Source organism: Canis aureus, chromosome 33 (genome assembly GCF_053574225.1).
Source record: "Canis aureus isolate CA01 chromosome 33, VMU_Caureus_v.1.0, whole genome shotgun sequence".
NCBI classification, from domain to species: Eukaryota; Metazoa; Chordata; class Mammalia; order Carnivora; family Canidae; genus Canis; species Canis aureus.
In genome coordinates, this window is record NC_135643.1 from 28,133,331 (window position 1) to 28,148,521 (window position 15,191).

A 15,191-nucleotide genomic window follows, 5' to 3' on the forward strand; every position below is an offset into this window, starting at 1 on the left:
CCACTCCAACCTGGATATTTCAGTGCAACACTGGACAGGTGTTGAAACCACAGCTAGGTTCTAAAAGAAAAACAAAGAGCAACTATCTGCATTGTCTGCACCAAGATTCACAGACACCATGTTTACATATTTCTTGAATATTCCACACTGCTTCCTGCCACAGGCCTTAGTTGCTTGGAAAGGTCTCCTGTCCACACAGGAGACTTCTATTTTGCTTTCAAAGGTTGTAGTTCCCACAATCCTTTCCCGGCGCTAAACTATAAAAATATTTATGCAATGGACTATTACCTAGCCATAAAAAAGAATGAAACCTTGCCATTTACAATGACATGAATGGGGCTAGAGAGCTTTCTGCTAAGTGAAATGTCATAGAAAGACACATACCATATGATTTCACTCAATAGTGGAATTTAAGAAGCGAAACAAATGAGCAAAGGGAAAAAAAGGAGAGAGGCAAACCAAGAAACAGAATCGTAACTACAGAGAACAAACTGATGGTCACCAGAGGAGAGGTGAGTACAGGGATGGATGATGGGGGTTAAGAGTACACTTGCTGTGATGAGCACCGGGTGTTTTATGGAAGTGTTGAATCCCTACAGTGTACAACTGAAACTAATATGACACTGTATGTTAATTAACTGGAATTTAAATTAAAAAAAGAAAGAAATTTGTGCTGTTGTATACTGTCCCTTCAGAGCACTGATCTCTGTTTGTACAACTGTGTGATGATTTGATTGAGACCTGTCTTTCACAGACTAAAAGCTTCTAAAGAGCAGAGCTACTCTGGCATTGCCTCCCATTGCATTCCTGTTGCCTCACGAGCGCTCACCTCATGGTGGTGCTCACCATGTCTCAATTGAATAAATGTTAAGGTAAGAGTAATTAAATGTGGGTTTTTAAGAAAGAGGAAAGTTCTTTTAATATTTCTAAATTATGCACGTTAAACATTTTGAGGCTGGGAAATCAGGTACTCTCGTTTCCAGAGGGCAGAGATGATATAAAAAGAGTCTTCCATGTTTTGCCCCAATCTGCTTCCAGAATGGGGCCAACAGATCACCCAGAAAGGAGACAATGTAGTTCTTTCTCAATGATCACCTAGACTTAGCCTCCAGCTTCTCCCTGAATCAGAGCCAGCTGTGGTGGTGGCTTTTGAGATGCACAGGACTTTCCTATGAGGTCATTACTGATGGAAACTATCAACACCTCTGCCCCTTAGGGAGGGTAAGAAGTCAGCCCCACTCAAATAAGCAATCCTCAGGCTCCTGCCTCAGAAACACTCCCTGGCTCCTACCACAGATGTTTTTGTCTGAGGGACAGGATAAAGGATGACACTGAGGGGTGAAAATCAGAACAGACCCGAGGCAGCTGCATTGAGAAAGGAATCATCGAAGAGTTTCCATGTGTCTTAATACCACACATTTTATCTTCCCCTCCACTTAATTTAGTGAAACAATGAGACGCTGTTCCAAGTAGGTCCTAGTCTCTACCAGGCAGGTATCAGAGACTGGTCACTCATCCCATCTCCCACAGAATGGAAACTACTAGATCATAAAATATTTTTTAGCCTACAAGTGCCAAGATATCAGTTTTCAAGACTAGTTTATTCTACAAAAATAATCACTGTGTAGTTCTAGATATTATCATTTTTGTGTATCAATCAACAGTTGTGAGCAAATGGATATAGAGACAAAGATCATCAAATAATACAAAGTGCATAGGTGAGACGATAGAATTCCTTATGAAAACTACGAACAAGGAACACATTTCTCTGGTTTTCCTGCCATCTTGATTTCCTCAGTGAGGAGTTTATGATGGTCTGAGATAACCTAGCTAAACATGGGTTCCAGTAAGTGATTATAAAGGAGCTATCAGCTTTATCCAACAAGCATTTACTGCACTCTTACTGTGTTCTGGAAACCATGCTCTGCAGGAGATCTAAAGTGCTATAGGGTATTCCCTGATCCTAAGGAGTTTACAGTCCAGCAGAGCTGTTTGTCAAATGGTGGGTGCAATGAGGCCAGTCTGGGCAAAAAGAATGACAAAGAAGATGCCATACTGCTTGAAAACATAATCACAAATTGTATTTGGCAAAGAACTTCTAAGAACATTAACAGAACAGGAGTATTTACGAAAAGGAAAAGGCTCATACTACTTACTACAAGCAATCTTCGAGAAGCAGTAAAAGAGAAGCTGGCATTTTGGGGAAAGTAGAATCTTAGAAACTTTTGGAGGACCCCTTTGAAGTTTTGGTGAGGGGTGGTTCTGGTTAGTGTTTCCACAGTGAGGCTAAGGGACAGGTTATGAAGACAGAATCAGGGAAACTTGTACCTCAACCACTCTTCAAATTCGATGGCTCAAAGAGGAGGCTGTGACCCTGGTAAAATTGGAACACACCACAGGTGTTTCTAGGGGCCAGAAAATGCAGGATTCAAATAGCTTTTCTAGACTGAGAACAAAATTATTCACTATTATTATTTTCGAACAGTGTGACAGTATAAAAATGTAATTTATTTTCCTACTCTAAGCGATAAAGAACAAAAGTGAGTGGGCAGTGAAAGACAACGCATGAAAGCATTAAAGAGGAGAGAGCAATGAACTCCTGCTCAAGAGAAAAATCGCACCTCAGTGACAAGCCTGCTGTGCAAAAGCCCATTTAGCAAGAATAGCCCAGACCTTCATTTCAAGTTTTATCAGAAGCCACTGGTCCTAAAGTATCACTGGCGCCTACTGAATTTTCACCAGGGACCTAACAGAAAACATCTGTTCTCTTACTTAAAAGTAAGTCAATTGATTAAATCAATGTTTGCTTTCTTTCTTCTATTAGAAGCATAACTATTTCTCTTTTTCTTCTCTCCGGGCTCCTCTAATAACTTACTTCTGCTTGTGAGTCAAAAATCTGTGTTAGAGGTGTGTCTCTTTCTATGCCTACATGGGGAAACATACCACAGGTTAAGCTGAAATCAGGTCAGAAATCCACCGATGTAAACAATTTGGTAATGTTTCATATGTACCTTGAAAGTTGATATAACCCCATAAGATGACCTCAAGCAGCAGATGCCTATGTGAGTGTGTATGTGTGTGTGTTTATGTGTGAATACACAAAATTCTCACTGCCTTGAGAAAATACTGACCAGAAAATTGAGCTTTTATTTTGAAATTTGACCTTCATGTTTAAAACCATCTGAGGTTTTTTTTAAAAAAATATATATATATATAATTTTATTTATTTCTTTGTGAGAGACACAGAGAGAGAAGCAGGTTCTCAATGGGGAACACAATGCAGGACTCAATCCCAGGACCTGGGGATCATGACCTGAGCCTAAGGCAGACCCTCAACCGCTGAGCCACTCAGGTGGCCCCCTCTTTTTATTAAGATTTTCATTTCAGAGTTTTTACAAAGGAGATTCCATAATGTGAGTGGATTGGGTATGTTTTTTTGTTTTTTTGTTTGGTTTTTTTTTATTTTTATTTATGATAGTCACACGGGGCGGGGGGGCGGCAGAGACACAGGCAGAGGGAGAAGCAGGCTCCATGCACCGGGACCGGATCGCGCCCTGGGCCAAAGGCAGGCGCTAAACCACTGCACCACCCAGGGATCCCGATTGGGTCTGTTTTTAAGTTGAGGTTCTAACCTTGGTGATAAAACTTCTGTAGCCAGGATCCATAGTGCCTTAATAGGACTACCTTCCTATATCAGTATCCACTAAACAACAAGATCCATAAGAAGCAATACTCAGGGAACAAAAATTAAAATAGCAGCTAACTACAGGGCATGGTTGCAGTCATTCCCAGAACAAACCCTTGTCTAGCACTTACAGCATGCCAAGTGCTGTCCTAGGCCCAAGGGATGTATGGATAAATGGCATGAGTGTTTGCCATAAAGGATCTCACAATCTAATAGGGAAGAGAAATAAACCTCAAGTCACAATGTCCTGAGATAAATGCTGTGCTAAGGGATATATAAAGTGACATGAGATAACAGGCAGGGGGAATAGCTCTGCTTTCTGAGAAAGTGGAGGGGGCCTCACGGAAGATTCCAGACAGGGAGTAATAGTTGAACGAGACCTCAAGGAGGATAAGCCCCACAGCTCATGTATTTCTCTGGCATATTTCAATGAATTGGCAAGTCGTTTCACCATTTTATTCCTCAGATTCTTCATCAACTAGCCAAGAGAAGTAAGTTGTGTGTTTAAAACACATGTTGAGAAAAGCCTGTTCCACCCCCACCCCCCAAGCATGGTATATGTGGAAGGGAGATGACAGGCATGTGAATTTGGGAGTTGGGGCTAGGATAAGAGGAGTGAAAAGAAAGAGGAGTATGGCATCCTTAGGATGGAGAGAAACAGTTCCACATGCTATTTTCCCCCTTCTTTCCTTTGTCATTTTAGATTCACAGGCAGCATCAAAACCACTGGATAGGAAAATGAAATTATATGACTAGTTACAATGTCCCTCTTATTTTTGTCAATCAGTAGGGCATGTAATGTACATAGTGTTTTAAAAGTGAGTAAAAATTATCCTAGCATTCATGCTTAGAAAATTATATATCAACATATCATATATATGACATATACATGACACTACATGTTATACTAACAGATGGCAGAAATGCACAGGAAATCCCAGGTCAGCCAGCTGGTAAGAAAAAGAGCACCCAAAACCTCTGGAGAGGTTGGGTGAATAATACTTAACACATATGGTTGCTGTGGGGATTAAATAAACAATGGATGTTAAGTACATAGAACCTTGCCTGGTACAGAGTCTGCAAATAGTTGTTTTTATTGTTGTTGCCTGTCCCCATCTAAAAATAGAGCTAATAAGAAGGGAAAAGTTCTGTTCAACCTTGTCATCATCTACACAGGCAAACTGAGCTAATGAGCGAAATAAGAGGAGGACAAATGTAAAAACTTCCAGGCCTATCTCTCTATTCCCAGTGCCCCAAAGGGTTGATGGAAATATGTGACTCTCAGGAGGCCTTGGGGACTGCCAACCAGCCTGAGATCCTGACTTGGCAAAATCTTTTGGTAGGTGTCATACAAGGAAGGAAGGAAGGAAGGAAGGAAGGAAGGAAGGAAGGAAGGAAGGAAGGAAGGAAGGAAGGAAGGAAAGAGAAAAAAAGAAAGAAGAAAGAAAGAAAGAAAGAAAGAAAGAAAGAAAGAAAGAAAGAAAGAAAGAAAGAAAGAAAGAAAGAAAAGAAAGAAAGAAAGAGAAGAAAGAAAGAAAGAAAGAAAGAAAGAAAGAAAGAGAAAGAAAGAAAAAGAAAGAAAGAAAGAAAGAGCAACTTAGAAAAAAATATTTTAAGAAAAGTTCCACAAAAGGGAAAAATATAAAGGAAGCAAAATGAAGAAACACATATGAACCTTGTCAACTGCTGTACCTATGGCTACATGTTGGCCAACTGTTAGGAGTGCTGGTACAAAAGGGAATAACACATCGGTCGTGATCCCTGCCCAGAAATAATATAAAACACAATGTAGAGACATACTGGCTTAATTTGTTGAAGGATCTTGGAACTAAAACAGGAAAGAAAATAGTTGTTTCCCTCATTGGAATGCCCCCAAAAGAGTCTGCAGTAAGTATACCACCACCCTGGCATCTATCACAGAGCCTTTGGTCATCTCGACAGGGTGTGGTGACACTTGATATGAGCACAGCTAAACATGGGGATGCACATGACAGAAGAAATGTAAATGAAAGGAATTTTGTTTTTCACATCAGTGTCCGATGTGGAGAAGCCAGACCAAGAATGAGATAAAATATTATAATCTGAAAAAGAAAGATGGCAAAGTCAAAGCTTGGGATGCCATCAAAGCCAAGCACAGTAGGAGAGAAATTTCAGATACATAATTCATACATGGAACTAGAAATAACAAAAAAAGCTGATCAGAGCTTCTGAAAAAAAGCCAAATCACGAAATCTTGAGCCATTCAGAAAAGTTCTTACTAAAGCCTTATCCAAAAGCAACCCTTAAAACATATGTTCCAGAAATTTGATGATTTATTCTCCCAGCATATATTAAGGACTATTATGCACCCAACATATTTCTTAGTTCTGGGAGAGGATCTCCAGCCTTGTAGGAACTTACAGGTCAGGTGTGGGAGACAAGAGACCCACATTCCACAGCCTGGGTGGTTTCGATAAGGAACGCATCTAGATGAAGTCATACGGTAGTGTACACTTCTGATGAAAGAAAAGATGAAGATCAAGAAACAAAACTAAAGGGCAGCACACACAGCTGAAGGGCTCAAGAAAAGCTCTGCTGAGGAGAGGGAAAGATGTGGTCTCTAAAATGTTAAGTCTGACATATCACCATCCTGTATTTCAAAGCTTTGAACACTATAGAAAATCGTTGAGTAAATAAAGAACTTGTAAAAGGAACTTATAACTATCAAGTCTCCTGAAGACATGGGATGCCCTGGCTGGGTTCAGATGAGTATATAAGCTATTCTCTTTCTTACTGACCTTCAGCTTCACAAGAGATGCCAAACTAACATTACTAGTAATCATATTTGGGGGAAATAATCCTTCTTAACAGAGCTTGTATACATGTTAATGGATATGTGTATTGCCAGAAAATTGGGCAGATGTTATTCTGTCTCTTTTCCAAATTTATTCCTTCAAATTGGATCCTCTATCCAATTCGTCTTCAAAAAATGAGAGGAATGAAGGAAAGAAGGAGGAAGGGAGGGAGGAAGGAGGGAGACTATATGATTACAAAGGCAAAAATTTGATGAAAAATGGAAATGAGAGAATAGCTATTCCTCCAGAAAATAAAAATGCAAGAAAAGACTTTTTTCCTTGGGTATTTCTACAAGTTGGATGTTTCTAAGCACAAGCACAGGGTTTAAGAGATGAGAAAGGGTCCATAGAAAGATTGGCTAAGTGAAAGATGTGCTGGAAGCAGGCCCAGGAAAAACAAGTGGTTGCAGTTTTAGTGGTTTACCTGAAAGGACAATGGGATGTACTCAAGTATTCTAAGGAAAATAATCAGGGAGGACAGGCTGATGAAAGCCCAGATCCCAGTTTAGGCAGAAAGTGTGGGAAAGGAGGAAATAAAGAGGCATGTGAATACTTCTAGGAAAAAAATCATCTTATTTTAAAACTCTGGTCAAAATACCTTTGTGCAGAAATGAAAACAACTTTTAAGAATTATATAAGTGCCCAGGAGTTAAGATTAGGGATATATATATATGAAACATAAGCCCACTGAAATGTTTATAAGTTTCATATATATGTTATATCTGTGTTAAAGCTTAAAAACTATTACTGAATGTACTCTTATAAATTAAATAGCAGGGGAAAAGCTTGAAAGTCCTATGATGAACTAAAAAAAAATTTTATGAGGATTACCTTTTTGCTTCCCTATTCAGTCAGCATATAATCAAAATTTGTAGTTTTTGTACTGAAATTCCTGGGAAACCTCGGCATTCACAATTATATTTCTGGTTTGTTTTTTAGGAATATGTGAACACACATATGTATGTGTATTCATATATAATCACTAGGCAATGGGGAGATAATTGGTACCAGGAATAAAGATCCTAAACTGGATCTCTGTGGATTTAGAGTTTGGGAAATAATCCGGAGGATAAGATCAAGGTAGAGAGCTCCTCAAGAACTTTTATCCACAGTTAGAATCCCAGAATTTTAAGTTTTCCATGAGCCTTAAAGATCATCTAGCCCACTTATTCCAAAATTGTGCTGCAAAAAAACATAAGAACCCAAGATTATGCCTCAGTGATATATAAATAATTAAATGTCTGACATGCAGACAAAAATCTCTAAACTACCTAAAAAACATGTTCCTTACTTCTATTTTTATATTTTCAAGGTTCTTTTTTTTAACTGTAAGATTCTTTTTGTAATTTCATTTTTTAAAAGAGTTCTGCAGCTAAAAAAGTAGGAAAATTCTCAATTCAGTCCACTGTCTCATTGGATAGGTCAAAAACATTAGACCCAGAAAAATAAAATAACCTCCACAGAGGCTCAGCACCAGTTAAATACATAGTTAGGACCACATCTTAGTTTGGGTTCTTTTCAAAGCAGATTCCAAGACAAAGACTGGGGTGCAGGTAGTTTCTTTGAGAACTGATCCAGAAGCAGGAGTGAGAGAACTGGGAAAGTGAGACAGGAAAGGGAAAATCCATTATAGGTTGTGTTAGTGAGTGGGTTAGCTCTATGGGTAACCCAGGCTCAGTCTTGTTGGGGACTGTCTGAGAAACTATGTAAGACATGCTCCTGAGCATTCCCACCATAGAACTGGAAGAAAGAACATCTTTCTACCACCTCCCATGCCCATTGATTGAGGGTTGTCCTTGGGGGCTTTAATTCCTCTGCCCTTCTAAACAGCAGAGAAGACTCCCAGGGCTCCAGTGAAAACTCTCAGATGAGCTGCAGAGAGTAGGAGGTGAGAAGTAGTTAGCATACTGGAAATCATCCATCACACCTGCAAGTGAACTCAAGAGAGCCCGGGAATATGGGATATGGCATAAACAAGTTTAAGAAATCCTGAAATTATTTCTTCAAAGCATAAAATGATGATTGGATCCCTGGCGTTCTCCAAACCCACCTGACTCAAACCCACCTCTTTTCATTCCCAAAGCCTTGTCTCACTGATAGAAGACTAAAGAAATCTGTTTATACTGTACTGCAAAGGGCTTTTATTTTTTTCATCAAGCAGTCCTTTCTGATGAGCTATTTTCAGACACACAGTGACCAACACTACCAACACTTTCCAGGATGCCACAGAGCAAGTGTGATTTCATATACATTTTACTTACAGATACATTTTACTGTTTCAACATCAGTCTGTTGAGTGCTTCTTGAAAGAGGGATCTAGGATTTCATCAAATGAAAGGAAATTAGGTGATAACAGGGTTCCAGTCAACGTTTTCCTTCCAAAGGACTATTGTTACGTGACAGAGCCAAGGCAAAAGAGTTCTGAGAGATTCCTCCAGGGTAAACAGAGCTGAAAAGCTCAGTGTGAGCTGTACATGGCTTCAGCCTATGCATCATACCAAAGACAGAGAACCCTTTGGGAAATTGCAGCTATTAGGGATGACAAAGGAAAGTGAAAGGCAAGGCAATTAGATGAGAGGACTCCTAATAATGAGAATGACACAGCAACTGTCAGTTCCTTTTCTCATTTTATCTAAGATACTGGTTTTTTTTCCCCATGATTGATGCTAATGCCAAAATATAAGCACACAAATATTTTCCAGTCCCTGCTCCACCAATAATTTTATAACTTCTTTCTCAGGATTTGGGAACTATTTGCACAATTTTTAAAATATGTCTTGGAAATGTCTTCTATTTTCAAATTATTATAATTTAAAATAATTTGGGTTTAAGTCATCATGAATTTTTAAAAGTACTCTGGGGCTTAAATATTGTAGAGGAATAAGATTCACAGGATCTTTTTCAATAATATAAGTCATCTTAGAGTTACAGAAGATTGTGTATTCTAATTCAATATGTATTTACAGCGCAAACTCTCATTCCCATATGGAGAATGCCTGAATTCTTATGCCTGAATTTCTGGATTCACCTGTACTTTCATGTAGCAAAGTCTATTACGGAAGCTACTATGAGAACAAATGTGTTCTCTGACAGACACTGTGTTATGAGCTGAACTCAAGGTATTTGCTGAATTCAAGGAACTCATTGATATTATTTCCCACTCTTGTCAGTGTAACATATTTATCAACAGCTTCAATATTGGAAGGCATGATTCCAGTTCTGTAATAGATACAAAAATGGATCAGGAATAATATTTGTCCCCCCAAAAAGTTACAGCCTAATAAAACCAAAAGGCCCTTAATATAAGATATGGTGTGCTTTATGACTGAAGTACTATAAACAGATGGTATAGGAGGTCAAATATAAAACTGTTTGTGATGTGGAATGAGAAATTAATCCTTTGGTGGAAAAAGTGTTAAAAAAAAAAAAAGAAAAAAGTAGAGAGCCTTGGAAAACTCACAACTACATTCAAAATTCTCTTGCAGTCATGAATCACTAAATTGCTAACTTTAATTTGTTCTCTGGAAGACTGCCTGAACCCTAATAGTATTTGGCTCTATACACTTGACTTTCTGTTTGCCCCAGAGCTCTATCTCTTTCTGCCTCTAGGCTTTAACCATAAAGAGCCTGAAGAACTGACTTGAGATTGGTCCAGATCATTTCAGGTTTACAATCCATACTGACTTGCAAATACTCTCTTGTCTTCCTTAGCATGAGTCACAGAAAGCAGTAAATTCAATGTGTTTTGAGGCTAAATTAGTTTTAAGGCTAAAAAAGCACAGACTCTGCACCAATGGATTGGGGTCAGATACAGGGATGAAACAAAATTTTCTATTTTATTAAAAGTGCTACATGCCTGGAGGATTTTTTTTTTCTGCATTGTTCTCTTGTGAAAAATTTTCTTAAAGAAAATATTCCAATAGTTTGGGTGAAAGGCATTTCAGAAATGCTGTTGAATCAAATTGAATGTCTCTTAGACTTTCTAGAGGAAAATAATGTAAAGAAAATATCATTTGAAAACACTTATCACATAATCTGAAGGGAAATAAAATATAATAATAATTAACATGTATTATATCAGGCAGTGTGCTAATTAATCTTTTTTCATGTATCCCTTTTATCAATCATTCTAACAACCCTGCGAAATAGTTACTCTTATAATTACCATTGCACAAATGAAGAAATGGTGGCTAAGAAAATTTAAGTAGCCTGGTGAGTGCTATGGGAAGCTGGGATTTGAACTCAAACCTGTCTGATCTTAATCTTAATCACTGTTAACAGTCTCAAAATCCATTAATCCCTTCTGGTTAGTAAACTAAATATGGGATTTGTGAGCACAGATATACATGGACATTAACATGCCAAAGAACAACATTATTAGATCAAGCTATGATGTTGCTTTTATCACAAGCCATATTTTGCCTGGCTTAATCAACATTAATATGGAGTAACTGATCCTGAAAATTACTTTAGTAAGGCTGTACATGAAATGTTTTCATGTAATCACCATGGAGAAAAGTAGAAAATATCAATGGCAGAAAACATATTACTTGAAACATTTGTGGGATAGAAGCATTATGTACTCAGCTTAACTGAGAACAACTTCATGTATATATTGAGTGCAAATAGAAAATAAAGGCAAATGCCCTGATTAATCTCTAAATTTACAAGCACTTCACCAAAATGAGCCTAAAAGTTCCTGATAATGTGGATAACACATTGCTATGTCTACCTTGTATGGAGAATGTATAAATACCTGCTATTCAAATATTTTGAGTTGCTTTGGAAAGAAATAAGGTAAAACATTAATATTAAAAGGATACTTTAAAAATTAGAATAATAAGAGTTATTGATTACAAAAAATATATAGTAAATCCCTTCCAAGAAAAGCTCTGCAAGCACAAGACCCTGGTTTTTTAATACTTTTGCTTGTCTTTTCTTTTTAATATTTTATTTATTTATCATGAGAGACAGAGAGAGAGAGAGAGGCAGAGATATAAGCAGAAGGAGAAGCAGGCTCCCTGTGGGGAGCCCGATGTAGGACTTGATCCCAGGACCTTGGGATCTCAACCTGAACCAAAGGTAGACACCAAACCACTGAGTCACCCAAGGGTCCCTACTTATGCTTGTCTAATGCAGAGTGGAGGGGTGGTGGAGAATGCTCTCTTACTTGATCAAATGTGATATTTAAAATATTTAGTTAGTGAAAGGGAATAGAAGGGAAGGGAGAAGAAATGAGTAGGAAATATCAGAAAGGGAGACAGAACATAAAGACTCCTAACTCTGGGAAACGAACCAGGGGTGGTGGAAGGGGAGGAGGGCGGGGGTGGGGGTGAATGGGTGACGGGCACTGAGGGGGGCACTTGACAGGATGAGCACTGGGTGTTATTCTTTATGTTGGCAAATTGAACACCAATAAAAAATAAATTTATTAAAAAAAATATTTAGCAACTAATATGGCAGGCATCAAGCAAATTCAAGTACCCTAAAGTAACAAGATCTCCAGAGGGCCTTACTTTGCTATGTGTTATTTCATGGCTGAATGGAGGAGTGGCGAGAGTCCCTGTGACGGGCTGCATGGGTTGGGTCAGCAAGGAGCTGCACAGGGAGATGGAGCAGTGAGCTATTTGTAATTATTTAAATGGTTTTACTACCAGTATCGACACACTGTGTATACCAATTAGATGTTATCATCCCAAGTTGTTTTAAAATAAGGCAATATATATGGACAAATATAGACATTGGAAAAAACATTTTTTAACATATTTTACAGTTTGATACAGAGGACACCAAAAAATTTAAAAAGCATTATTATAATGATGCAATTCTAACTTGTCCATATTTACTAATTTTTCTACTTTTCCACCAGTCTACCCTCCACATACCCTTTAAAAATCAAAAATACAATTTCTATAATGAGGGTAGCAAGAATAAACTAATATGCCCCCAAAATATTTCTCAACAAATAAATTTTTAGTAAATGAAGTATACATAACTAATGCTTCAAGGCCATTATAGCAGTTGACTAGGGATACCTAAAACTAAGAATGGAAACTTGGAATCATGGTTTTTCAGCCTATGGCTTAAGCAGCAAATCCTAGAAAACCTGTGGATACATTTTCTTCTGCTTCTGTATCTCTACTAATTCTCCAGGATTCTGTCCACTTCATCCCTATCTTGTTACACCTCAGAGTTCGAGTCTATTTTCTTCTTCTAGGTCACCAGCTAAATAGTCATATCTCACAAAAGTATGGAATTTCTTGTGATTTGCCCCCAGTCCTGTGGTCTTGGGAGAAAAAAAAATCTATGCAACGGAAGTTAGGATTTATCTCCTCACCTTCTATTCACCAATCATGGCCACGTATGTCCCTGAGTGCAGATGGTCCTAAGGAGAAGAACTGATGCTCAGTTTCACAATATGTGCATATGAAAAAAATGTGAACCATGTACATATTCATAATCCAGGTGATGTTCACAGACCAACCCTAGTCCCTTCCCTTGCATGTGCACTCACACACACCCACACAGCAATAAAACCATTTAAATGCAGAAGGGCACAATTGTAAATTCAGCTGAAACTTACTTTTTGGCTGTGGGTCAAAAGAGGACTCGGAAAGCCAACCCAAACAAAATGTATTCAGATGGATCACATCCTTCTTCAGAATACTACAACAGTTTGGCTTCTCTTTACTCATTCCTTTTTTCAAGTTTTTATTTAAATTCCAGTTGGTTAGCATGCAGGGTAATATTAGTTTCAGGTGTAGAATTTAGTGATTCATCACTTCCATACGCTACTCAGTGTTCATCCCAACAAGCGTTCTCCTTCATCCCCATAACCCATTTAGCCCATCCCCCATCTATCTCCCTTACAGCAACCTTCAGTTTGCTCCCTATGCTCAGATTCTATTTCCTGGTTTGCCGGCCTCTTCCTCCCTCCCTCTCTCTTATTTTCATATGTTCTCTTTACTCATTCCTGTATGTGGTTCTCTGGAACCTTACCATGACCAAGTTATAATACCAGAGAAAAGGAAGCAGTCAGGGAAAACAAGGAGGTGTTGAAAACTGCAAAACATCTTTGTAGAATTACAAATATCACCCAGATTTAAGAACCCTGTCTACTATAGAAACAACCCTCTTCTGTTGCTCATAAAATGAGGACAACAATGCCTCCCACATTAAAACCTCACTGCCTAAGTTTACAGTCAGAATACCATGCACATACTGCCCTTGGAGTTCGTGAAATGTGTGGAGACTGGAAGATCTGCATTGACAGTGCATGAACTGCTTTCAGTTTTGTTTTCCAAATTCTCCACCATCTATGGACTTGACAAGTTACTATATTGTCAAAGTCATGAATACAAAAGAAAAACAGCAACAGTAATCGTTTCAAGAAGTTTTGAGCCCAGGACAGTTCTTATCTGTTGGGAAGACAGATGAGCAGCCACCAGCTGCAGCTCTGGACAATTAACCCAGTCTGCACCGCTGGCAAGGGAGCATGTGGCTGCTGCTGCCCAGAGTGAACGCGGAGACAAGTCATCCCATTCACTCCTCACCTCCCACCCCGGTCTCATCCCAATGATTTCCAAATCTCACCTCTCTCCTCCTTTCCATTGTTACTCCACACTGGGTTATCTGCTGTGACTACCTTATGACCAGCTGCTATGAACCTCTGTGTACATATTACCATTTCTCCTGCTGTTGACTGGCTAAATTACTGCACATATGCAGTAGATTTTTTTTGCCAAATATGTCAAAATTCTCTTTAGGAGAGCTTGCTGGGGACTTAATCTGGCTATCATGGTATGATTGCATAAAAAGATGTTTGCTTTTTCTATCACAGGCAATGGGAGCTAGTTACTGAGCCTTCTGCACCTCTGGTCAGGGGCTTGGTGGTCCAAATAGTGACAGAGCTGCTTTTGGTGAAAGGGAAATTACATTTCAATAGTCATCTCTCCTTCCACATTATCTGTTCCCTGATATCCACTCAAATAGGCCCAACAAACATAGCTGAAATAAACCTCTTTAAAGGAGCTCACTTCAAAGTAGGGGAAAAGTGAGACACTGATGTGTTCTTCAGCGTTAGTGACCATGTATCTGATCAGCCCCAGAACATGGGCTTGTGAGAAATGGGTATGAAAGTAGCAGTGCAATTCACTGTGTTAAACAGACTGCTCTCCAAACGCCGCAATGGCCAATTTAGTCTAAAACACCATGTGCAGTGTGGATAATAAAAACAGGAAAGCTGGGACTTCCAGTGGAATGAATCTCTGTAAAAGAGTCATAGCCTGAGGAAATCATAAAAAGCAAAGCCACTTCACTGTGTTATTTATTCCATACTAGCATCTTCCAGATAAAAAATAGAGTGAAAGAGAAAGGGGAGAAACAAGTATGGTTGAGCCATATAGGCCAACATTTTTAGACTTTTTGTTTAAATACCTGTGAGTTCCCTACAAAGCTGCACTCAGAATCTCTGCTATCAGTGGGCTCCCCTAGCCACTTAACTACAAGTCACAAGTTTCGCTATATGTCACTTTTGACACAAATTATATTAAAATGATTTATTTTGATGATTTAAGAGTTTTTTGGTATTTCTTACACTGAGCAGTATCTTAAAAGAATATGTACCAATATTTCCATTAGGTGTCAGAAAATATTTTGGTCAGAAAAATGAT

General features: G+C 38.6%; 1 protein-coding gene and 1 long non-coding RNA gene across 10 annotated transcripts in view; one reads left to right on the forward strand and one right to left on the reverse strand.

The window, feature by feature from the left end:
* The window catches only part of LOC144303824 (uncharacterized), a 159,877-nt gene that overhangs the window by 25,027 nt on the left and 119,659 nt on the right, over positions 1 to 15,191 (reverse strand). The window lies entirely within an intron of this gene.
* Positions 1 to 15,191, forward strand: part of LOC144303825 (uncharacterized) — a 46,928-nt gene that overhangs the window by 15,009 nt on the left and 16,728 nt on the right. For both annotated transcript variants that reach the window (XR_013370806.1, XR_013370807.1), the window contains exon 3: positions 2,526 to 2,778. This is a non-coding gene — a long non-coding RNA (uncharacterized LOC144303825). The remainder of the gene's footprint in view (positions 1 to 2,525; positions 2,779 to 15,191) is intronic.